This window comes from Dermacentor albipictus, chromosome 5 (assembly GCF_038994185.2).
Source record: "Dermacentor albipictus isolate Rhodes 1998 colony chromosome 5, USDA_Dalb.pri_finalv2, whole genome shotgun sequence".
Lineage (NCBI taxonomy): Eukaryota > Metazoa > Arthropoda > Arachnida > Ixodida > Ixodidae > Dermacentor > Dermacentor albipictus.
This window is the reverse complement of record NC_091825.1, coordinates 29,681,502-29,706,227: the sequence shown is the minus strand read 5'-3', so window position 1 is coordinate 29,706,227 and position 24,726 is coordinate 29,681,502. Positions and strand designations below refer to the sequence as shown.

General features: G+C 47.6%; 1 long non-coding RNA gene across 1 annotated transcript in view; it reads right to left on the bottom strand.

Moving 5' to 3' along the window:
* LOC135913838 (uncharacterized) overlaps nt 1-5,139 on the bottom strand; it is a 33,168-nt gene extending 28,029 nt beyond the window's left edge. Inside the window, exons 1-2 of the long non-coding RNA XR_010568130.2 lie at nt 5,011-5,139; nt 394-426 (exon numbers count right to left, since the gene is read on the bottom strand). This is a non-coding gene — a long non-coding RNA (uncharacterized lncRNA). The remainder of the gene's footprint in view (nt 1-393; nt 427-5,010) is intronic.
* Nucleotides 5,140-24,726: the final 19,587 nt, after the last annotated feature.

The following is a 24,726-nucleotide window of genomic DNA, read 5'->3' as shown; positions in this document are numbered from 1 at the left end:
TGAAAAGTGGGACAGTGATTAGCTGAAAAGAGTTTCAGAGAGCTCCAGGGAGTGGGGAGGATGATACAGTAAGGGGGCTAGGGTGGTGACACGCATTAAGGGCATCAAGAATGAAGTGAAAAATTATGGAACATAGGGGGATTGTCTCATCACTGCTCGATCGCTCAACACCAGATAGCTGTGGCCAGTTGCCTTAGCTGAGATTCACCTACCCTGTCATAGCATGTGCTGTGCTTGCTGCTTCAGTCTTTAGAATAGGCAGGTGTCGGGGAAGCATGCCCATAATGCCTGCAATTAAGTAATAGGCGACTTGCAAAATAGTGCCCGCTCTCTTCCATACACAGCCATGGCTGAACCACTCACTAGCAAATCTGGTAAGAAAATAACGCTGACCTTCACTGTTACTTGGGCTGCAACAAGTCTGGGCTGCAAACAAGAAGACACAAGACTGAGCGCTGTCATGTTTTTAGCACAGTTCACTTTCCTAAGTAATGTAACAACAAGGTCATAATATACATTATATAAATACATCAATTTGTAAACAAAATGTTATTTTTAATATAGTCATTTTTAAAAACAGCACAAGGATGATAGCATAATTTTAGGCGTAGTCTTAGCAATGAAAAACTTTTGTCAGAAGTTAAGCAAAGTTTTGGCAACGTAAAAATGTGCATCCTCATTGCTAAAGCATTCCTGTCCGGGGAGTGCTAGGAGTTTGTCTTGGTGTGATGTAAAACCCTCCACACATTTATGTAGTGCTAGAGAGAGAGGTGATGGGGGAGTGGTAGTGACCAGTGGAGAATCCTTCCCTGAAATGAATTTCTGGCTACGTCACTGAATGTCTGCAATGCCTTGTAATAGCAATAGGTCTTGGATGGAAACACTATAGATGATACCAGTGAACCTATTGAGCCTATTCCTGTTTAGTGAGGTGATGTATGTTTTCCCAAAGAATTATAGAAACTGTACAATGGAATGTTTTGTACCACCTGTAATAACCATGCTGTAAGAAAACAGAAAGGCTGAGCTTAGATGTTGTAGGAAATCTCTTAAGAGGCTCAAGGATCGGTAAAGATGACTAACTTCTGTATTCTCCGCTCAACCCTCCACCTGGATTCAAATGCACAGCAGCCCCACTCCTTGACACAGGCGGTTGCTTAGCTTTAATTAAACTTCATGTCAATTACTGTGAAACACAGCGTCATCTTCAGTCAAGGGGTGGCACTGCGCTCATCTCAGTGGAATGAAGCTTCCAGTCATAGATGGTTTCAGAATACAGGGTAAGTGACCTCACATTTTACTCTCTTCGTCGTGAAATCTAGACACCAAAGCCTCGGTTTGAACAAGTAATGCTTTAAGCGCTCTCTCATGCATATGTTTGCTTTAAGGCAGAGTCAGCTTACTATTTCCTGCTTCTGCCACATGCAAATGACACAAAAATATCTCAATAAAATTATTGTGATTTAAGTGGTACACACTCTGTGCAATGTGATTAAATGTTTGTAATAAAAGAAGCACTACTCATGTGCTGGTCAGCATCTGCAGCATTATGTTCACCAAGATAGCTTTTTTGTCTCAGTATATTCAATATTGTTGCAAATTTAAGAGGTTTTGCAGCTAACATGTAGCTGTCAACTTGTGTCTCGAGAACATACAGCTTTAGTTGAGAGGAGCGCTATATTGCATGAGACAAAGGAGCATTTTTAGACTGCTTGTTTTATTTATGTGTGAAAAACAATTGTGAAGGTTTTAATAGCAAAGTAATACAGTAGGTGTTGGCAACGTGAACAAGCCATGCAAAGTTAGAAGTTAGAATGCCCAGTTAGAAGCTCTGGGCATTCGTGGCCCAGCTCTTACGCTCATCCGCAGTTATTTGACTAACAGAACTCAAGTTGTAAATTTCGGAGGTTCACTTTCACGTACTAAACCAGTCACTAGGGGTGTCCCACAAGGCTCACTTTTAGGCCCTTTACTTTTCCTGGTGTACATTAATGATCTTCCTCACTGTTTAACCAGTACTTCATCTATTCTATATGCTGACGACACGACTATATTCACTCATAGCAAATGCATAAATACTGTAATAAAACGACTAAATTCTGACCTAAGCAACTTATCTGCGTGGTGCACAAGTAACAAACTTCACATCAACCCTTCGAAAACTCAGTTTATGCTTTTTCATACACATAAACGCGTCATCGCACCCGCGCCACCCCTCGTCTTACAAACCCATGTTCTCTCACCTGCACATGAAGTTGTCTTCCTTGGCGTCAAACTTGATCCCCAACTTAAATTTAACTTGCATGCTGACATGGTCTCAAAAAAAATTGCCTTTGGAATAAGAGTACTAATCCTAACGCGCTCGTATTTTCCACAAAACGTTAGAACTTCACTTTATTACGCATTTATTCACTGTCACTTGCAATACTGCATCTCAGTTTGGGGAAACACATATTGCTCGCACATAATACATCTACAGCATTTACAAAATCAAGCCTTAAGGATCATTACTTTCTCCAGTTACATGTCACATGCAGTACCAATTTTCAGTTCCTTAAAAATACTACCATTACGTTACATGCTCCAGCTCAAATTAGTTTTACTAATGTACCGCACACTAAATCATGAAATAATTTCAGATGCATTCAATAACTCTGCTCTTACCAACACTAACAATACGAGATTTTCCTCTAACAACAATTTTTTACTCCCTCGAATAAACACTAATTATGGAATGTTTACTTCGCTTTTTACGGCCATTAAATACTGGAACAAACTACCACCCCATATTAAAGCCTGCCGCACAACATTAACATTCAGGAGAGAGACGAAGAAATATTTACTAACGACACTACTGGCTACTGATTCATTACTATAAATATATATTGTGTACAAATATATCTCGCAGTTTTCAATGACTCTGTACTTACCTATTGTATCGACAGCCTTTATTTATTCGTTATTCTATATCTTCCTTTGTCTTCTTTTTTAATCCTTTCTTAGACATTTCAAATTTTTTGTCGCATAGCTTATATAACATTTGTACTTTGCGTATTGTAAGCATATATTTATTTTTAATTATCTGTTGCAATAACCCCGTGTTCTTTGACATGTGTCATTTCCTGTGTTTCATTAACGTGTCAATTACCACATATTTATTTATGCATACGCTGTATCTGTTTTATTTGCTGTATTTTGAACTTCAATTATTATAAGCAACTTTTTGTATTTGTTTATTTTTTCATTAACTTCGTGTTTTCTGATGTCTGTCGTTGCTATGTTGCCAAAATGTATTAATTCATGCAATGTTAAATTACTAATAGGAGGTCCCCCTGACAGTTCTTGTAACTCCGGGACCTCCTTCTGTAGTAATGATGAATGATGAAATAAAAAAAAAAGTGTATGCATTAGAAATGAACTATCCAGATGAGGACCCCCCACCCCACTGATATATGTCAATGCTATAATATCAAATGCTGTGACATTTAACACATATGGTGACTAAAAAAAAAGGATAACTAAAGCAAGAGCAGCATTAATAAAACAATATCAACTGCAAAATTTATACAATTTTTCTCAAAACTTTTATCTTCGCATAAACTGTGGCCTCACACACTGTGGGCACTTTTGCTAACAACCTTCACATTTCACTAGTGCTAATTCTAGCTTCCCTTTAGCTTCTAGCTTGATTCTAGCTTCCAGCTCAACTGCAATGTTTTGAACGTCAGGGCATGTGCAAGTGAAAATTAGTTTGTGATGGCCATGTGGATCTGTTTCTCTGCCTGAATAATAGGGAGAGGAGGGCAATATAATTGCCTTGAGAACTATTAAGCAGAAGCAGCATGGTGGATGAGGAGCAGTGGCCGGAATAAAACATTTCAGGAGTTCAATGTAGTAAGGATACAGAAGTCATATGATTAACTTCGCAAGAATATGAGGCCATTATAACACTAAGGGAAACAGACTGGCCCATCACACTGAATTTTCAAATATCCTAACTGGTCTAGAACACCTTGCACAGCTGCTGTAATTAGGAAAAAAAATGTAGCATTGTCTTAAAAAGACAGCTTTTTTGTTTGTTTACTCTGCTATGCCACTGTACACATTATTACTATTACTTTTTTTTCTTTCGGAACAGAAAGTCACCATATGCCTGGAGGTTTTAGATCACCTTCTTGGTGTGCTCCCGATATATGAACAGTTCGAAAACATTAACATTGTTGCTTGGTTTATTGCCCAAGTAGAGCGGCACGTAACAAATGACTACGGAACCAGGCGTGTGAATATGCACACCCTGTATCCAATCAACCCCTATATCAATCAATATTGTACAATTAGACCTCCATATATTGAACTTTAATGTAACAAACCGTTTTACTTTGCAGAACTTATTTGGTGTGCATATAGAAATCTTCAATTTATTGAATTCTGTTTATCTGCAATTTCAATTTACGGAAACTATAAATTCTTCTAAAATTTAAATGAGGATATGTGTTGCATTTGGACTGTAAATTCTATGGACGTACAAGCGCTTTCCGGGAGTAAAGCTTCACGATTTCCTTCCAAAGTTTATTCGACTTAAGGACAAAATTCTGCAGCAAAGTTATAAACGACCACAGGTGACAAGCAGCTGAATGTGAGGTATCTGGTACAGACCCACGGGGGAAAACTTAAAAACCACAATAGCACACATTCAAGCGAGTATGTAAACAGGCGAACTAAGCACGGCACAAAAACAACACAGCACTGCTTTCATAGGTCCCGAATGATCAGAGTTTCGTCAGAGTTGGTGCAAGCACGCATCCGCAGATAAAACGGGCTCCCACCGTGCATTGACCAATACTTCGAGAGCTGACGCCTACACAATAACCGGGGTAGGTTACAGCACTTGTTTCTGCTCTGATCGTAAAGTGTTCGAATGATGTCGCGACAACGCAAGTACTTGCAATAGGGGCGACGACCTTCCACAACTCCAGAACATCACAAAAGACCGTTTGCACATGTACTAACCAGCCAAACAAACTAACCACGGCAGCGAAGACCACTTAAATCGAACATACAACGCAGAAACACCTCGTAAAGTTTTCACCATAGAGAAAGGTTACACCTTGTTGCACAGACGCTCACAAGAAATTCAAGAAATGTCTAAAACGCACTACCGCCGCCTTTTAAAAATCCAACGGGAGCCAAGCCAAATCAGTAATAAGTTGGCTATTTGGGTGAACGCAACGTACCCGTTAGAACCACCGGGTACGCCCAACGCCGGCCAGACGAAAAGCACCTGACCCCGCACTTCGCCTGACTTCGCACTTGGCTGCGTATATGCCCTTGCCTGAAACTAAACGCCAATGCAGGAATTTCTTTTGATAAACAATTCTAGACACACTGCAGCGAAATACGTCGCGAATGCGCAGTGCCCGAAGACAACTAAATGTGGACAGTGGGACTTTTAAACAGCCAGCACCATGCGTGAGTCAGTCAGTCAGTCAATAACTTTATTAAAGTCCTGAGGAGTTTCAATGCGTTGGCGATCCTACGCGGGGAACTCCTCCGGCAGAAACCGCAGGCGACGCCCAAGTCGGGACGGGAACGTGGTGACGCTCCGCCAGTTCTTGGGCCCTCTGGACGGCCTTGAGTTGGAGTTTGAGGTCCGGGCTTTTGAGGGCTTCTTCCCATTCGGGCTCACTGGAGAGAGGGCCCTTTGGTAACGCGGTACATTGCCATAGCATGTGCGAGAGTGAGCAATAAAGTTCTGGGCAGTCTTGGCAATTTGCCGGGATTTCTGAGTAATAGTGACTTAGTAGGCCTCGTGACGGATACGAGTCCGTTTGTAGCATTCGATCGAAACGCGGCCGCCTGCGCGCGTTCGAGTTTGGCGTGTGGGAGCGGGAATTTGGTTCTGCCTTCCCGATCGTGGGAGGTGATTTCTTGGTAAGTGAGCAGCGGGTCATTAAACTGAATGTCCAGCCCCTCGGAGGCCGGGATCGAGACCGTCGCGGCGGGCAAGTTCTCGCGCACGGTCGTGGACCGTTTCATTGAGGTTAGCTTTTTGTGGGTGAATGTCTTTCCATGTGAGCGGGGAACCAGGAGAGGCACCGTTTTCTCTCTTTTGAGCTCGCTAGTAGTATACGCGCTGCTTCTTTAGATACGTTGCCGCATTCGTAGGCCCGAATTGCGGCACGCTAGTCCGTGAAGAGATAAGTAAATGTGGGGTCTGCCATGGTGATGGCTACGGCTATTTGTTCTGCTTTAGCGCTGGTGCTCGTTTTAACCGATGCGGATGATCGTAGCATTCCGTTGCCGTCCACGACCGCTATTGCGAAAGTGGATGTGCTGCCGTACTGGGCCGTGTCCACAAATGCGGTGGCTTCACGATCCGCGTCGATGCGGTCGAGAATCGCGCGGCCGCGAGCCCGGCGCCTACCCACGTTGTGTTGTGGGTGGACGTTTCTGGGAAACGGTGAGACTTTGTATTTGTCTCCAATTTCGTTCGGTAGGGTAATCGCGTGCTCGAGATAGGGAGAAGGGGAGACATTGGCTTCATTTAGGATTAGCCTACCGGCTTTGGACGAGGATAGGCGGAGTATTTGCGCCATAGTCTGAGCCTCGATCACTTCGCCGATGTTGTTGTGCATGCCTAGCCGGTCAACCTTTGCTGTAGTTGCTGTTTGTGGAATTCCCAAGACCTGTTTGATGCTCTTGCGCATGAGTGCGTTTAGCTTCGTCTTTTCTATTTTCGTCCAGTTGTGGGCAGAGGTGACGTAATTAATGTGACTCATAAGGAACGCGTGGTATACGCGCAGAAGGTTATCTTCGCAGAGACCCTTCCTGCGCCCCGAGACTCCCCACGAAACACGCAAGCAGCTATTTGATGTCTAAAAGATGTCTTCAACGGCTAATTCAAAAGCCTAGTAGTTGTCTTGGTCAAGATATTTTGTAGCCATGGACGTCTAGAAGTACTTCAGTTAGCCCTGCTAACGTTACGCTAAAAGTTGGCTAATGGACAGCTTGACAAGAACAACTGAAGACTTTTATTAGACATTCCCTCAAATTTTTGCGGCAGCTCTTACAGTAACAAGACGTTTGCCCACAGTTACAATTTATTTTAAACGAGGCATGCACATCGGAAAAAAAAAGTTTATATTGTCGGACAGAGTGATGCAGAGGTATTTTTTCCAGATGTGAAACATGGGAATAGTGTAGTACAGCCTCATTGGTCAATTTGTGCTTTTTAATTAGACCAATCAATTGAATGCCACCTGTCAGAATTATTTTGCAAATCAAACAAGATCTGTATTGTATGCTGATATACTTCCAATGTTCACTCATTGACCTAAACAAGAACATCTCTGCGTGAAACACACCATTATTGACAAAACTTCGCCCTGCTGGGTCTCCACCAAATTGAAATAGTTTCTATCAAAGAAAATTTTTTTGTCAGTGATGCTGCAGTTCAGGCAAAAATTATATCCTGGTTTCAGCTACAGGGGGCACAATAGCCTTACACCAGTATACGAAACAGAACACTGTGCTGCAATGAGTTAAGAAATAAAGGATAGTACACATCTGGAAAAACACTCTGCGAACCACTCTAACTAGCAATATAAATATATTTTTTCTGATGTCCATGCTTCATTTAAAAGTAAATTGTAACTTACTTTCCGGGTGCCTCTTGTAAGGTAACGCCAAATGCTTGCACAGCATCACGCAGAAATAATGGCCAGTTCTTCGGCATACCATCCATTAGTGAATTCCTTGTATGTTGCATGTTACAAGATACTGAAAGATAAATCATAATATGCTGTTATTTTTTTTCATAAATTGTATGATGAGCTTTTCATGCATAAAAGGTGATTGCAAGCTAAAATGCAGCAAGGCATCAACTTCACACCATGTCACATACTCATACTTTATTACCTAATAGATTAGAAAAGATGCAGAAAGTGTAATTAAGAAGAGTGACAAATAGCAGCAAAGGTGATCATCGATAAATCTTGAAGATGATTGCCGCCGCTGCCAGAGTAGGCCAGCCTTCGTAGGAGAGCACTGGCTGCCCACAAAAGCTTGCTGTTACAGGCCACCCGTGACGGTTCTTGTAGACATAGGAAAGCAATACCTGCACAGAACAGGAAAAAAATGGCAAGGGAGGAAATGGGAATGTTGAAATTGGAACTTCAATTAGCAATATGTGCTACGTAAGAAGTTTGGCTCACATTAAAAATAAATTTAAGCATTCCTTTCTCTTAAATTACGGGTATCTTAAGGTATGTATGCGATGATGTTTAAAATGACTAGTATATTTCCTATCATGAGAAGCCAACAAACACTGACACCAAGGACAACATAGGGGAAATTACTTGCGCTTAATAAATTAAATAAACGATAAAAAAATGGAAATTAAAGTGGATGAAAAAACACCTTGCCGCAGGTGGGAACTGAACCCACAACCTTCGCATTTCGCGTGCTATGCTCTACCAATTGAGCTACAGCGGCGTCGATTTCCCATCCACTTTCTTGGGTATTTATGTGTCCTAGTAGAACACTGGGAGTGTTAGCCAGCGCCCCAACTCAGAGGCCTTGTTCCTGGCATATAGTCATTAAGTTGCATAGCAGAGTCAAAGTCAGCCTTCAAATTATTGTATAGTGTTTTGTGGCTAAAAAGCCACTTATCAACCTGTCAAACAAGTCTGAGAAGCTTCCTGCAAAATATAATCAGTTTAAAACAGTAATTCACTCTGCAGGTAAATGATGTACTAACTTAAGTTAAATAGCGTCTTATATTGTTGAACTAAAAGCAAGTTTGGCATTTTGCGCTGCCTAGCTGTTGCCTTTCTTTCAAACTTAAACATGACACAGTACAGAGTAAGCAGGTAGCATGCAAAGGAGGACTGGTGATAAAGTAGTGTTCCAAAGTAACACTCCTAGCTGGATCAATCACTTTTGTTGATATATTTTCAAGTGACCCTAATTGGCTTCGGGCAATACCTCACACAAATGATGCAACACCTTGGATGATGCTTCATACAAAGTTGAAAGTATCTCATGATGTGATCAAACGATAACATTGCCCGCTGACTTGGAAGTGTTAACATGCTGTTTGCGTGAGAAAGTGCGAAGTGATTCGTATAGGTGGCAAATTATCAGTGTATCTATACTCTCAGGTAATTCTGAGCATCTATGCTGACTTGCAACTGAGAAGCTACTGCACACAAAAAGGTGTATTCAAGTAATGGTTTATGCAGAATAATTGCCCACCTAGTGAAGAGGCAAATGTGGCAGGCTAATGGGCCAGGGCAAATAGATTGATAAATTCTGATAACACATCCAATGATATTATTGAAATAGGTGATAAAAAACAGCACAGGTAAAATTGCAGTCATGACAAAATTTTAAAAGCACCTCTGCAAACTGCTGGAACCCTCAGCATCATGCCTGTTCTACACGCACATATGTTGCAGCGCAATCTATATCTCAGACGCAGGCGCATCCACAGATCACTTTGTGATCTCCTCACAATAAGGTTAAAAAACAGTCTGGCACAAGCTACTTGATGCGATTCATTTTGCAAGCACCAGCCAAGTGCTCATGGTGGTAGAACGAAATTGAAGTTTGTCCTTGTATGGAAGCCTTGGCCCATGTTTTATCAATTCTAGCGGCAAAGCACACCTTTTACAGCACACATAAATCTTAAATAAGACTGCTTGCTGATGCTGTACAGTAAGTTCCTTTAAAGAAACTAAATCACACAGAAAAAATTTGGAATACCAAACTAATCAAACACTGGCTTGAATACATTTGTGCATTAGGGAAGCAAGGTGTAATGTACACTGTTGTAGAAAATTTTTACTCATGTATGGAATACTTCTATGACACAGCAGAGTTAATTTGTGAGTTCTTACATAGCAATGACTACCTACAGGTAAATTTTGTAAGGCTTAGGGAAACTAATTATTAGTAGAACTGTGTATGTACACTGGCACTGAGAAATTGGTTATAATAGTGGCAGCTTATAATGGACCAGAGCTAAAAAATGGCCGTTGGTGAGACACCAACTAGCTATTTTACCACGAAGCGCTCCCTGGCCTTAACCCACATAAAAAGCACTGGGAGGACCAGAGAGGGTACAGTACATTGGCTTACACTGATCATGATGAGGTCCCGTCATCCAGCTAGCGCCAACGTACAAGAAGGATGTCCAGCCGTCTATAGAGTGAAAGGGACAAAATAAGATAGCATCAAGTCAGTTAAAAGGCAGATTTGCAATTACACATAAGGTGACCCAGTCACAGTCATTCATAAATAAATGCCAAGCTGTCGTGATTTCACTCCCAGATGAAGCACCTACTAGGTTAAAGGTTTTGCTGCTTATTTAGAACAAAACAAGTGAAATTTGTACATCAGCAGACGATTTAATTTGGAATTGTTTAGATGAAGTAAACATTGCAGTTATATTTTTTGTTTTGCTATAAAGTGGGATAGCTACAAACTGCATAGTCACTGACACACGCGCGCACACGTAAGTACAAAAGGACACAAAATAAGGCGAGTTCAGTCTGGTTCAGCATTACAGCCAGCGCGTCATCTTCGAATGCACTCCTTTCGGTTGGCTCGTGCTACGTTAACCACAGGCTAACAAGCAGGGCAAAGTTCTGACTGTTGTTGCGGAAGTCGTGGAGCGCGGTAGTGCTGAACGGCTGAACACAAGCAGAACCCTCGTATAAAAGTAATGACGAAAGCTCGCAGGGCAGAAGAGCCCATATATCAAGAATTGCCGCGGGTAACACCTAAATATATTCACATTGTTGACGAAAAACGAAGCGCAATGTATTTCACTTACCGGAAAAAGTGTTATCCGAACGTGCGACGTACAAAGACGCACCGAGACACGAAGGCGGCGAACGCAGATCCCGCCATTGTGGTAGTAAGCCGTCGGCGAAAACACGCAATACAGCCGATGTCACGAAGCACTGATGCAAAACACACGGCAAACAGCATCAGCACAGCTAAATGACTCCAGTTAATATCCAGTATAAATGTACAGAACGGCTTGAACAACTGGCATAACGAACCCACGACCGAGACATTGCGGGCGGGAGTGGCCGTTTTTTTCAAACTTCCTGCCTCCCAGTGTTTCCAGCACAGAATGAGATGTCCGACAAATTTGGATTGTGCCGCCGAAGTGGTCGCAGCGCGGTGGCTCTGTGACACCGCTGTGCAACACCGGCATTTCGCTCCTGCTGCTGCGCGAGCATAGAATGGTTTCCAGGCGTTGTGTGCGCGCCCTGTATGGAAAACAATAACACGCCCTTGATTGTTGAAGTTCTGGTGTGAAATTATTTAATATTAAAGCCAATTAACTTATGTTGCTTCGAACGAGTTCGATTTGTCTGAGGCGTCTTTTATTCGCTAACGTCGACGGCCGACGGTAACCACACATTTAACACGTCGTTTGGCATTGTATGCACTTTTAGACAAAAAGATCTAGAAAAGTTCTTGAGTTAGACATTCTGAATGCGTTTACCAAAACAGACTCTAGTGACACCCGTAGTGGGTTTTGCCGCAGATAGAATATATGCTAGCATATTTCAAGTGCTGAGGTTATGTTTAGAAGAAATTCTATTTTCAGTCTTATCATAGACCAAGACGTCTATAGCCGTTTGTAGCCATTTCAAGAAGTTTTTAAGAGGTTTTGTGTTTCGTGGGTCTGTGGATGAGTCTGATCATGTTTTCGGTTTTGGCGGTTAAGCGTTTGATCGTGTGTCCGTGGCATCCGGTAGCTGACTCGCGGAATCTGTTGTCCGTCTCTAAGTGCGAGCGGAAGTTCGTCTAGAGGTGTTAGGTAGCGGACTGCTTGGCAAGACTTGCGAAATAGTAATAGTTCCGATTTCTTTGAGGATAGTTTCATTCCTGTGTTTAATAGGTACTCTTCCGGGGCATCTAGGGCAGACTGTAAAGGGGCCTACATCTAGGGCCTGCTCCATGTCTCCCAGGGAGCCCCCGCGCTCCAGATAGTAATGTCATCTGCGTAGAGCGCAGTTTAGGTTTGGGATGTGTCGTAGTTTGTCTGCGATTCCCTTCATCACTATATAAAATAGTAATGGAGAGATGACTGAGCCTTGTGGTGTTCCGACGGAGCCCAGCGTGTAGGGGTCCGACTTAAGTTGCGAGACTCGCAGTCGGGCTTCTCTGTCTTTTAGGAAGGAGCGTACGTACATCTGAAATCTCTGGCCGAGGCCGAGGCCGAGGCCTGCCACAGACTCCAGTGCGAAGCGGTGCGAGACGGTATTGAATGCTTTCGTGAGATGTAGGGCGAGGATGTCTCGAACGTCTCTTGTTTTAACGTCGAAGATCTGTCTCTTTAGGAGTAACATGACGTCTTGGGTGGATAGGTGGGGTCGAAACCCTACCATGTTGTGTGGGAGGAGTTCGTGTTCCTCACTGTAGCGTGACAATCGGTTTTGAATTACGTGCTCGGCTACTTTACCCACGCATGACGTAAGAGAGATGGGTCGTAAATTGTCGAGGTTAAGTGGTTTGCAGGATTTTGGGATGAGGACCACCGTGGCAGTGCGCCATTGCGTTGGTACATCTCCTGTTTCCCACACGTGATTGATGTCTTTCGTGAGTAATGTAACGGCTTGGTCGTCTAAGTTACGCAACAGTCGGTTGGTTACACCGTCGGGTCCTGAAGCAGGCCTGCTGCTTAGGTTGTGTAGCGCCTCTCGGACTTCTGCTTCCGTGAAGGCAGCGTCTAGTTCGGGAGTGGTTTCGCACTTTATGATCGGGTAATCGTTGGGGTGAGCGACGCCTAGCGGAAGGTACCGTTTAGCACTTTCTTCCAAGAAGGATTCTTCTGTTCCCCCTTTCCCTTTATGTGAGTGTAGAAGTCGCTCTAGCGCGTGGCTTTCATTATCCTTCGTTTGGCTGTCGTCTAACATGCGTTTCAGGAGGTTCCACTTACCTCCTGTCCGCATGCGGCCATCGACTGCCGAACAGAGTTCGTGCCATTGGAGTCTTGTGAGCTCCGTACAGTATTCGTCTGTGTCTCGGTTGAGGATCGTGATGCGTTTGCGCAGGCGTCTGTTTGGACGTTGCTTTCTCCATCGCGCAAGTATCAAGATCTTGGCCTCGAGTAAGTGTGCGAGGTGAGGGTCAACCCTTGGGATTTCCAGTTCCGTCTGTATGGTTTTCGTGGCTCTGGTTACACGTCGCCCTTTATCGCAGAGAGGAGTTCCGCGAAGGAGTCATACGTATTCGTATCTTTCTTCTGTAACTTACGGAAGGTATCCCAGTCTGTGAGGGTGAAAAAATAGGGGTGGGGCCGTCGTGTTCAGTATTTCTGTGCGTATGACGAAGTGATCGCTGCCCAGGTTCTCTTGCGTGTTCGTCCATGTGAAGTTTGCAACATTTCGGAGTAATGTGGGGTCCGGCGTAGTATCGCGCTGCGTCGACGTACCCAATCTGGTGGGGAACCCGTGGTCCGTCACCAGGGTGAGGGACAGCTCGTCTATTGCGCGCGAGAGGTTGTTGCCGCTAGGCTTGATTGTGGGGTAACCCCACGAAGTGTGGGGGGCGTTGAAGTCACCTGCGATAATGAGCGGTGAGTTTCGTGCCAATGACGTGGCTTTAGTGAGGATCGCGTGGAAGGATTGGTTGTAGTGCGCGGGGGAACTGTAGACGTTTAGTACAAAAACACTTTGTTTTAAGAATCGGTTAGGTACGAGCTCGATTAGGATCGCCTCGATGCGACTGTTTTTTGGTAGGACGTCGTACGATGTGCGCGAATTTTATACTAACGAGCGTGGCGATGCCTCTCCTGGCGTCCCCTCCTCTTTTTGAGACGGTGCAGTACCCTGAGAGCATAAGGGTTTCGCATAGGGTTTCCTGTAATAGTATTACGTGCGGCCTTCGGGGTTGAATTTTGAGGTACTGTTGCAGCGAGGATTTGCGTTTCGCGTAGCTAGCGCAATTCCACTGCCAAATTTCTAAGGTATCCCGTGTCGTGTTAGCCATGATGGTTTTGCGGGGGATTTATTGGTGGTGAAGGGTGCGTAGTCGTGTCCATTTGTTGTGGCTGGCTAGCTTTGTTTTTAATTTTTATGGCGACTTTGTTTTCGACAACCTCCACACTATTTGCTAGGGTATGAATACTTTGTAGGTTCTCTCGCGTGAGGCGCAGAATTTCGCCTAGGGTGTCTTGCGGTACATTACACTCTTCTTGCGTGAGTAAGATAATTTTTTCTTCTTAGAAGATTAGCTCACCTTCCTCTGTGATACATGGTCACGCCAGCATTTCGCTGCTGTCCTTGCACCGAACATTCACTATCGTCGCTACATCAGCGCCGACAGTCACAGACAAAATGGCGTCACGCGTTTCCAACGCCAGCCTGCTTGTTTGTCGTCTACTGCTGCCTAAACTCATCGAAATACAGTACAGAAAGCGTAGTTTTCATGCTACACTACCATTATAATAATTGGCATCGTGCAGATTGGCGGAGCTACACTTGTCTACACCAAGTAAAAAAAGAAGAAGAAAAAAGGCGACTTCACGTAAAAAAAAATAATAGCAGCTTCGGCTATAGCATGCTAACGGACGACGACACAGAGACAGTTTACACAATTGTGTCGTGCCTTTTGCCTCAAGGTGCAAAAACAACTTATCCATGTATCCACCTGAATACTTAAAGGGCCCCTGAAACGGTTCGGACAAATTTTGTAAACGCGTAGGGTACAGCTAAAGTTAATCATTCGCACCACAATGTGTGTGAAGCGTCTCATATTAAGAGAGCTAGTGACGGACGATTACAAGTTACCCTCCTCCATAGTCATGTATTTTCTCCTCAACTCGTTCGCCGAGTAATCGGGGCTAAGATCCGCCTTCACTCGTTCTGCCTCATGATGGCACGTCGTGTCGTCGATTTCTGGTTCTCTATATGTCTAGGAGCGAGCGCGCGAAGCCCTTCCAAACATAGAGTTTCTCACTATAACACCTAGAGGGAAATCTGGCGCCACAGTCTATGGGAGTTTCTTAAGGGGGCACCGTGCCGTCATGGGAATGACGGTAGGTGTGTCTGGGGCGAGCTGCGTTCAATAAGGAAGCGATCGGACGCATGTCACCTCGGCTCCGTCATTTTTCGACAGGAGCCACGGACCAATTCGTCGAACCACGCCAATTTCGCATCCATCGGACGCAGCAAGTTGCCCGGCACACAGGGACATCACTTTCATCCAGGTGGGCCAAATTTTTCGCCAATTTAGAGCGGACTTTCACTCGTGCTTGGCGGCGCCGCCGCGAAGCCTAACGGCTGCACCGGCACCCGGCGACGAAGAAGCCGCTCTCCGCACCAACATGGCGAACTCCCCACCTCAACGTGGCTACGACCCGGAGGCCATGGCCTGGTCGACGATGCCTCAAGCCAAGGAACCCAATTCGGCAACGTCGGACCAGCTCCGGAACGAAAATCTCCTGCGTCTCGTTGAGAGCCGCTCTCAGCACCGGAACGCCAAAATGACGGCAGACGCCACATCGACAACCGGCAAGTTGACCTCACCTCAGCACGGTCCCGTCTCGCGTATAGCCAAGATCCGCCAACTTAAATCAACATGGGGGCCCAAACCTCGCCCCAAGTTCCAACCCGACGATTTCGTCGTGATCATCAAGCCCCGAGCCGCTGTGGCCATCGGGAGAGCCTTCCAATATGGTGAGCTGGGCCTGGATCTTGCGTGCCTACCTCGGCGCGCAAATGGCGGCGGAACTCAGCTTCGTCTTTTCCCGCGAGCAAAATTTACTCATTGAGAGCACCAAGAACGCTTACGTGGCGGACCGCCTGCTTGGTGATTTCGTGATCAAATCGGCTCAGGGAGACGTGCCACTGCGGGGCCATCTCAAGCAAAGTGGCGAAGAAATTTGCTACGGCGTCATCACTATGGCAAATCAAGAAACAGGGAAAACTCTGAAAGACGGTATGCAGTGGAGGCATGGCACCATCTTAGAAATTCGTAAATTTGGAACCTCCACTAAGGCTCGCCTGACTTTTGCCGGAAAAGTGAGGCCTCGGACAGTGAACTACAACTCGGAGATTGTCCAAGTGCAGCCCTACCTACGCACTATCCCTGCCTGTGGTGTGTGTGGCACCGTGGGCCATAGAGCAGACTCATGCCCAAATCCAATGCAAGACAAGTGCGGCCTGTGTGGACTGCAGGCTCCTTTCGTGGAAGGGTTGCGGGCCCCTCATGAGTGCAATCCGAAATGTGCTGTTCGTGGTGGCGGCCATGCCACAAACTCCAGAGACTGTACCGCCAAGTACCGCCTCGACACCAAGATGGCCGCCCAAAAGGGCGGAAAACCTGGCGCAGCATCGCGCCACCGGCGGTGACTCAGCTCCCCGCGGTGACGTCACCAACTCCTAGAGTCACTGGAAAAATTTTTTTCCAAGTGACTCTAAGAAGCGGCCGAGTGGCGCGTCACGTGTCGGGGCAGCTCCGTACATGGAGAGGAGGGGGTCTTCTGTGTTTTCCGCAAGATGGCTCTGCGTGTGCGCAGAGCGGAGAAGAAATGTAGCGGAAACGTACTTCGCTACTCGTGTAACTGCGACTTCTGTAAGTTACAGACTCATAATTACCGATATATACCGCAGTTTAGCTTCCATCGATGGATCGATGGAAGGTGCCTCAACGAGCGCTTAAAGGAACACCGGTACAATGTAGCAGAAAAGCGGGGTGGGTTCCTTGACGTCCACTGCAGGCATTGCAGGTGCACTGTTGCCGGGGTGGATGATGGTGACCACTCGACGTGTGCTCCAACATACAGAGACTGCTCCATTGTGGGAAAAGCCCGAGGTAGGATAACTCGCGAAATTATAGAAGCAGAAATGATTGATAGGCTTGGGGATAACTGTGTGTCTAAACCATCGATTGCCCTTTCCCGCAAAGAGTTATCGTACCTGCGCAATGGTGTGTAAAGGTTTTTGCAAACAGCGCATGTATGATGTACGCGAAAAAGTTGTATATATGTATGGGTCCCTTGCTCGAAATAAAGATGGTTGCAAGTTAGCGCCTGTGTGTGTCACGTCTCACTTTCGTCCCTGTCTTTTTTCACGAGCTATAAACCTCACGTTGACTTAGTGTCATCCCCACCAGTCCCCGACGGTCACTACATCGCGGCTCCTATGCAAGATGTCCTCCTTACACACGGGATCACAGTACCTCATACAGTTTTATCTATTACGGCGAATTGCGTCTGCCTGCCAGTGGTCAATTTTGGCTTGACGACACAAGTGCTGCCACGCGGGGTGTCTCTGGCCCAGCTTTGCTCATTCGAGGATCACTCAGTAGCATCTATTGCAGTAGACGACAATTCAGCCGATCCTCCTCTACCATCGCAGTCGGCAACTTGTACCAGCGCCGACTTACAGAAAATGATTGCGCCCGACATGCCGTCCGAGCACGCTCGTGAGCTCTACCGCGTTCTGTTTTGCTACCACGACATTCTTTACTTATAGATCGTCCTTTGGCCCAAACTGCAGCTGTTAAATATCGCATTACTACCGGCGACGCCCCTTCTATTCATCGCCCCCCCGTATCGAGTGTCACCGGCTGAGCGTCAAGTTATTCACGCCGAAGTTCGCAAAATGCTTGCCAAGAACATTACTGAACCGTCACGGAGACCATGGGCGTCACCTGTTGTACTGGTAAAAAAGAAGGATGTCTCATGGCGCTTTTGCGTGGATTATCGGCACCTTAACAGGGTTACCAAAAAGGACGTGTATCCCCTACCTCGGATTGATGACGCTCTTCACTGCCTCCACGGTGCTCGCTATTTCTCCTCTATTGACCTTCATTCCGGCTACTGGCAGATTGCCGTGGACGATCTCGACCGCGAGAAGACTGCTTTCGTAACACCGGACGGTCTTTATCAATTCAAAGTGATGCCGTTCGGTCTATGTAAGGCTCCTGCCACTTTTGAACGCATGATAGACTCCCTTCTTGACGGTTTTAAATGGTCCACAAGCCTGTGCTACTTGGACGACGTTATAGTATTCTCCCCCACGTTCGCTACGCACCTCGAGCGCCTCTTAGCAGTCCTGGACGTTTTTCGTCGAGCCGGTCTGCAATTCAACGGGTCGAAGTGCCAATTCGGCCGTCGCCAATTTACCGTCGTTGGACATCTTGTTGACGCGAACGGAGTGCAACCGGACCCAGGCAAGATCCATGCTGTTACGCACTTCCCTGTTCCGAAGTGTGTCAAGGATGTGCGCAGCTTCATCGGTCTTTGTTGGTACTTCCGCTGTTTCGTGAAAAATTTCGCGGCCATAGCACGACCCCTAACCGTGCATTTGAAAAAAGACGCCCCTTCCCAGTGGGGCGATAACGAGGCCTCTGCATTCTCGCTTCTCATCGATCTTCTCACAACGCCTCCCGTTCTGGCCCATTTCGATCCTTCTGCGCCTCGAAGCCCGTACTGATGCCAGTGGTCACGGAATCAGCGCAGTACTGGCACAACGCCAGCGCGGCTGGCACGGCAACGACCGTGTTATCGCTTACGCCAGCAGGCTCCTCTCACCCTCCGAGCGCAACTATTCCATTACTGAGCGTGAGTGTCTGGCCCTACTTTGGGCGGTTGAGAAGTTTCGCCCATACTTATATGGCCGACCCTTTTCCGTTGTCACAGACCATCACGCGCTTTGCTGGTTATGCTCACTGATAGATCCTACAGGAAGACTTGGTCGCTGGGCATTACGCCTCCAAGAATATTCGTATACTGTCACCTACAAATCTGGCCGACTACACAAGGACGCTGACTGCCTGTCTCGCAACCCGGTAGACGAGCCTGACGACGCCGACAGTAGTACCACCAACGGCATTTTCTAGCCTTCGCTAACATCGCCGATGAGCAGTACCGAGACCTACCGCTGCGAGCACTCATCGAGCGTCTGCGCTCTACACCTACCGACGCATCCGTTCGCCGATATGTCCTCCAGGGCGGCATTCGATCTGTACCGAAGGAACTTCCTCCCTGACGGATCTGATCTTCTTCTTGTCGCGCCAAAACATCTACGACAGACTGTGCTCTTTGAAATGCATGACTCACCCAATGCAGGACATCTTGGGGTAAACCGCACGTACGACCGCGTCCACCGCCGCTTCTATTGGCCTGGTCTCGCTCGCTCCGTCCGACGCTATGTTGCTGCCTGTGATCCCTGCCAGCGTCGGAAAACACCTCAGGTGCTACCTGCCGGTCATCTCCAGCCGATCACCGTCCCTGTGGAACCGTTCTTTCGTGTTGGATTAGACCTCCTCGGTCCCTTTCCCACGTCATCCTCTGGGAACAAATGGGTAGCCGTCGCAACTGTTTACGCCACCCGATACGCTATCACGCGGGCTCTCCCTACAAGTTGCGCCACTGACGTCGCGGACTTTCTCTTTCGTGACATTATCTTACTTCTTGGCGCCCCGCGACAGCTGCTTACTGACCGTGGTCGTAACTACCTCTCGAAAGTTATCACCGACATTGTGCGTTCCTGCTCCACTTAACACAAGCTGACTACCTCCAGAGTCCTTCCATCTTTTTACAACATAGAACATAGAAGGACTCTGCTACCTCCTACCATACTCAAACCAATGGCCTGACAGAGCGGTTAAACGTTACTCTTTCCGATATGACGTCCAAGTACGTTTCCAAGGACCACCACGACTGGGACATTGCCATTCCTTACGTCACATCTGCGCATAATTCTTTCCGGCACGACACCGGCGGATTTTCTCCATTTTATCTACTGTACGGTCGCGAACCGACGTTGCCCCTAGACACGGTACTTTCTCCTGCTGCGATCTCAACAAGCGACTATGCGCGCGACGCCATCGCGCTCGACGACCATGCATGCCAGCTTTGCCGTGCTCGACTGATGGCCTCGCAAACCACTCAGCAGCGTCAGTACAACGCCCGCCACCGTGACGTACAGTTTTCGCCTGATGCGCTCGTGCTCCTGTGGTCGCCCTCCCGTCACATCGGACTTTCAGATAAGCTCCTTTCGCGATACACAGGGCCCTACCGCGTGCTGCGCCAGGTGACGCCTGTGACGTACGAAATTGCTCCTGTGAGCTCAACCTCGTCCTCTCCTCTGGCATCTAGTGATGTCGTGCACGTCAGTAGGCTCAATGCCTACTACACTGCTTTCGAGTCTGACCTTTAGTCACTCCGGGACGGCGCTTTTGCCGCCAGGGGTAGTGCTACGGAACAGTATTTGCGATGACGAAGGGGCGAGTAGTGTGAAGACGACGACGACGATTAGAGGCTAGCGCGGACTGTTGCCTCTTGGCCAAGTGCGGCGTATTTCCTTGTAAATATACTTGTATATAGCTTTTCGTCTGCGTCTTCCTACGTAACAATATTTTACAATGTTGAGCCAAATGGGAACCTGTTCCTGTTGGTATGGATCGCTCATGTTCTCTAGGATAGGATAGGAATAACTTTAATAAAGTGCCGGCAAACGACGATTTAACGAGTCGTGACGCTGGCCAAGCGTCGACCCGGGGTTACACTCTGCTCTGCACTAGCCCCGTTGGGCCCGTTTGTAGTGGGTCACGAGGCTTGTGCTTTTCGAGCGCACCCCGGGCCTGCTGGACGGCCCATAGTTGTGAGTCCTTGTCTGTAGACTGCAGCGCACTTTGAAGTTCTGGCGGGTAAGTCCTGGAGGTAGCTGCCGTCGGGAACCTGGCACAGTCCCACATGATGTGCCATTGGTCCGCCGGACCCGCTGCACAAACGCCACACAGCCCACTCGGATAGAGCTCTGGGTGAAGCACGTGCAGCATCGCGGGGGCAAGGAGTGACGCGGTCTGTATTTGTCTTAGGATGACGGCCTCCTCCCGACTGAGTGCCGGGTGGGGAGGCGGCATTGTCCGTCGTGCTAAGCGGTAACACTTGGTTACTTCGGCATAACTAGTCAATCCGTCCTTGGTTTCGAACCACCACACGGAACGGTCACTCTCGGGGGCGCGGAAGGTAAGCGCTCGCGCCGCCGAATGGGCCGTCTCGTTGTGGTTCGGTGAGGATGCACACTCGCCGGCGTGCGCCGGGAACCACTTGATACGGACGGTGCTGCCGCGGTCTTGAAATTGGAGCTTGCCGATGATGGCGGCCGCCGGCGCGCATATTCGCCCCTTGGCAAAATTGCGCACGGCATTCCTCGAGTCGCTGAGCACGGTGCGACACTCGGCCTCGGTGATCGCCAGAGCGATGGCAACCTCCTCAGCGTCTGTGGCGTTCGTGCACCGCACGCTCGCTGCCGTTGTCTTGGTGCCGTTAGCCGCCGCAACGACCACTGCCGCGAAGCCTTCCCGCTTGTATTCCGCGGCGTCCACATACCGGGCGTGCGGGTCTTGGGCGTGTTGTTCGGTGAGGGCCTTGGCCCGCGCCTGCCGCCGTTCTTGGTTGTATTCTGGGTGCATGTTCTTCGGGATGGGGTCCACGTAAATGTGGGCCCGCGCCTCATCTGTGATCTCGCACGGTTGCCGGCTGGGAGCTTGGGGGTTGTAACCAAGGGATGTCAGTATACTGCGCCCCGTCTTGGTGGTAGAGAGGCGCTCGAATTGCGCGGTGAGCTGCGCCTCGGCTATTTCTTCTAGGGTGTTATGGACGCCGAGATGCAAGAGCCGAGCCGTACTCGTGGTCTCCATTAAACCCAGCGCCGTCTTGTAAGCCCGTCTGATCAGCGTGTTGATCTTGGTCCTGTCAGTGACGTGCCAATTAAGGTAGGCCGCAACGTAGGCGATGTGACTGATCACGAACGACTGGACAAGGCGCACGAGACTGTCTTCACGCATGCCCGCCCGTCGTGTAGAGACTCGATGTATGAGCCGGATGGCGTCCATTGCCTTGGTGGTAAGCTTGTTGATGGTCTCATCGTTGCGGCCGCTCTTGTTGAGCAGCAGGCCCAGTACTCTGATCTTGGGCACCTCGGGGATGCGTTGCCCCGATGCAGTCACAATTTTGATGTGATCACACTCCCGAAGAGGAGCGCGCTTCCGTCCCGGTCGAAGCGGTGTGAGGACGAACAGCTCGGATTTAGCAGGCGAGCACATTAGGCCTGTGCCATCAAGGTGCTGCTCGATGGCGGTAACCGCCGCTTGCAGCTGTTGCTCGATGCTGGCGTCGGTGCCACCGACCGCCCACAGGGTAATGTCGTCGGCGTAGATAGTATGCCGGACGCCGGTCCCCGCTACTGCCCTCGCTACCCCGATCATGACGAGGTTAAAGAGCAACGGCGATATGACCGAACCCTGTGGAGTACCCGTACTGCCGAGCTTGTGTTCGGAGAGCTTGAGGTCTCCGGCGCGCAGTTCTACCGTGCGGTTGGTCAAGAAGTCTAGAATATAATTGTAGCTCGTTACCCCCATGTTGAGTCTTGATACTTGTCCTAATATGGCTGAGTGTTTAACTTTGTCGAATGCACTTTGTAAATCGAGACCCAGAATTACTTTGCTGTCTTGTGTCTTGTTGTCGACGATTTCTTGTTTGAGTTGTAACATGGCATCTTGTGTGCTGAGTCTGCGCCGGAAGCCGATCATCGTGTCAGGATAGAGGCCTTCCTTCTCTAGGTATTCCTGCCACCGGTTGGCGACCACGTGCTCCAGCACCTTGCCCACGCAGGACGTCAGCGAGATGGGACGCAGGTTGCCGATGTCCAGTGGTTTGCCCGGTTTCGGAATCAGGATCGTTCTTGCCGTTTTCCACTGTCGGGGGAGCTTGCCCGAATGCCAGCATTCATTGAAGTAATCAGTTAGGGCTTCTATCGAAACATCGTCCAGGTTGCGTAGCATCTTGTTTGTAACGGGATCTGGGCCGGCTGCTGAGCGGGTGTTGAGCTCGTGCAGCACTACCCGTACCTCTGATATGGTAATGTCTCGGTCGAGCCACGCGTTGGGCAGCCCCCCGTACGGCGGGTGGGTTTCCGTTGGCGTGTCTGGCAGACACTTGGCTTCCAGACTCCTCATAACAGCGTCTTTTCCTTGTTGTTGTGTGATGGTGTGCATGAGGCGGGCCAGGCGGTCACGCTGGTTTGACTTGGTCTTTGTTTCGTCTAGGAGGTGCCGAAATAGATTCCATGTACAACTGCGATGCAATTCCCTGTCAGCTCGGCTGCAGATCTCGTTCCACTGTTGACGGCACAGGAGCCTGCAATGTTGTTCAATGGCCCTATTTAAGTCAGCCACCTTCTTCCTCAATTTGCGATTCAGCCGGTGCTGCTTCCAACGCGCCTGTATCGAACGTTTGGCCTCTATCAGATGGGCCAGGCGGCTGTCCATGATGATGACGTCCTCGTCTGTTTCTATGGTCTTTGTGGCTGAGCGCACTGCATCGCGGAGTTCCGTTGTCCAGGTTTCGATCTCTGTGATGTCTTGCGCTGTGGTAAGGCGCCCCTTACGGAATTCGTCCCAGTCCGTCCACTTATGTATAATGGTATTGCTCCGTAATTGGTTGGGTATCGTAATTTCGAGGATGTAGTGGTCACTGCCCAGGTCGACGCCCGTGTTGTGCCATGTTACTTTGCCCGTGTGGTCATTTTTTACGAACGTAAGGTCTGGTGTGGTGTCTCGTGCTACGGAGTTCTCTAAGGCGCTCGTTAACACAGCGGCCCGACTGACCTACATACATTTTGCCACATGACAACGGAATCTTGTGTAGCACACCGACGCTCTAAAATCTACAAACTTCGTATGGTTCTTTTCACAATCTGGTTTTTTGCTTGTTTTAGAAATACGGTTGCCCAACATTGACAGTTTATGAGGAGTAGAAAAGACTACCGGAATTTGGATCTAGTGGCGACATTCTTTAGATTGTGAGCCACTCTATGGCAATACGGCACAACTTCAGACCTCTTTTGTGTAATACAGTTACTTTTGTGCCACTTCCCTTTCCGTTTCTGAAGCAATATCTCAGAGACTGACGTCACCACCACACTTGGTTAACCAGCAGCCTGCAGCCTATTTAACTCTGCAATGAAACTCTGGTTCGCAGTGCGATGACATGATTTCATTAACGAAGATTCTAGACACATCAAACGAATGGCGCGTTTTTCAATCTTTGAGTGCGCAGACGCATAAGGTAGAATTTCTTTATGTGCTCGTGGCGAGTACAACCAACAGGCGTGACCTGTTTTTAAGGATAGCTGCAAATCTAAAAACTGGAGTTTCCCGTAATGTGTGAAAGTTAGACAGTTGCTATTGTCATTGAACAGAGTTAAAATGTCAGCTACGGTAACGGAGCATTCGTTGTTAGTCTGTTTTATTACAAGAAATTCTTCAACATATCTAAATATTTGAAATGAGTCATTGTTTAAAGCACTGCGGTCGACAAACGATGAAAAATATTACAAAGAGCAGGCGACAAACACGAACCATTATAGACACCATTTTTCTGAATAAAAAGCTTATTTTCAAACCAGATAAACATTGCACTTAGATAAAGTTCGAGAAAGGGGATGAAATTTTCCGAGGATAACCCGGTTGCATTAAGAAAATCTACGTCACCACTTTCTTAGATGCCCGTCATCACACTACGAAATAGGTCATCGTGCGGTATTGAGTAATGAAGCTCTTCGGCTTCTGAATGGTTGTTTTCCAGAAAGGAAACAACACCGAAGGAATTCTTTATGCCATAAGGATCATCAATACTTAAATGGTTTGACTGTTTTTACAAAAAGCGGGTAACCAATACCTGCCAAC